The sequence below is a fragment of the Gavialis gangeticus genome, unplaced genomic scaffold (assembly GCF_001723915.1).
Source record: "Gavialis gangeticus isolate Ggan-Ray unplaced genomic scaffold, GavGan_comp1, whole genome shotgun sequence".
In the NCBI taxonomy this organism is placed as follows: domain Eukaryota; kingdom Metazoa; phylum Chordata; order Crocodylia; family Gavialidae; genus Gavialis; species Gavialis gangeticus.
Window position 1 is genome coordinate 164,483,039 of NW_017728992.1, and position 1,672 is coordinate 164,484,710.

At 50.0% G+C, this 1,672-nt stretch overlaps 1 long non-coding RNA gene across 1 annotated transcript in view; it reads left to right on the top strand.

Annotated features, from left to right (window-relative positions):
* The window catches only part of LOC109305123, a 56,414-nt gene that overhangs the window by 13,186 nt on the left and 41,556 nt on the right, over nucleotides 1-1,672 (top strand). The window lies entirely within an intron of this gene.

Sequence of the window (1,672 nt, forward strand, 5' to 3'; positions counted from 1 at the left end):
TTGGATACATCTAAGCCCTCCAGGTAATCCTTAACTAGGTCTGAACTAACAGTCGGGGGACTTGCATCCTTCCTGGGCCTCTCTACACTATCACCGGAGAGCACCCCATTGTCAGCAGACAGGAACACAGAGGCAAAGAACTTGTTAAACAGTTCTGCCTTCTCTCATGCGTCCATCACCAACTGCCCTGCTCTGCCCCGTAGGGGTCCAATGTTACCCCGAGACTTCTTCTTGCTACCTATATACTTGAAAAAGGACTTTTTGTTATCCTTAATCCCAGAAGCTAATGTAAGCTCCAGCGATCATCGCCTGCTGGAATTCACCATCCAGCGCAAGGTGGCAAAGGCCTACAGCAAGGCAGCAGCCCTAGATTTCAGGAGGGCGGACTTCAATGAGCTAAGGAGAATAGTCGGGGAGGCACTGAGGTCCCAGAGGGGAGGGAGGGGAGTCAGGTGTCCAAGAAGAGTGGTTGCTCTTTAAGGAGACTATCCTCCAAGCCCAAAGGGAGGTAATGCACCTGGGGAGGAAGAGTCAGCACCATACCTACAGGCTGGGGAACTCCCTTCTCATCAGTGCAGAGGCAGAAAAGGATCTTGGAGTCGTCATTGATGCCAAGATGAACATGGGCCAGCAGTCTGGGGATGCATTCAGGAAGGCCAACCGCACCTTGTCATGCATCCACAGATGCATCTCGAGCAGGTCCAAGGAGGTGATCCTCCCCCTCTATGCAGCGCTGGTCAGGCCGCAGCTGGAGTACTGTGTCCAGTTCTGGGCACTGCACTTCAAGAGGGATGTGGACAACATGGAGAGGGTCCAGAGGAGGGCCACTCTCATGATCAGGGGGCAGCGGGGCAGGTGCTACGAGGAGAGGCTTCGGGACCTGAACCTATTCAGCCTCCATAAGAGAAGGCTGAGGGGGGATCTGGTGGCCTGTTACAAACTAGTCAGAGGGGACCAGCAGGCATTGGGGGAGTCACTGTTCCCCCGAGCACTACCAGGAGTGACTAGAAATTAATGGTCACAAGCTGGCAGAGGGTAAATTCAGATTAGACACCAGAAGGCGCTACTTCACGGTCAGGGCGGCTAGGACCTGGAACCAACTTCCAAGAGAAGTGGTGCTGGCTCCTACCCTGGGGGTCTTTAAGACAAGGCTATACAATCACCTTGCTGGGGTTGTTTGACCCCAGTGCTCTTTCCTGCCATGGCAGGGGGTTGGACTTGATGATCTATTTAGGTTCCTTCCTGCCCTACTAACTATGAAACTATGAAAAAAGACCGAGGTGCTTAAATATATTATTTAAATTACATTAACATCCAAACCATGATAAGACTTTGTCCAACACAAATAGAAAGATAGCCAGTGCCTAGAAGTGCATACAGGTGAATAGTGAGAAAAAGGATATTACATATAGCGGATTTAAAAGAGAAAAAATTACTTATGCACCAATCTTATCAAGTATGTCTTGACATTTTTTGTTACTTAAGCACATGAGTTTTTCTTTCCACAACAATTTCTAGCTTTACTTAAAATCATAGAATCATAGGGCTGGAAGGGACCCCGAAGGATCATCGGGCTCAGCCCCTGCATGAGCAAGGAAGACATCTGGGGTCAGACGACCCCAGCCAGGTGCCTGTCCAGTCTTCTCTTGAAGACCTCTAGGGTAGATGATTG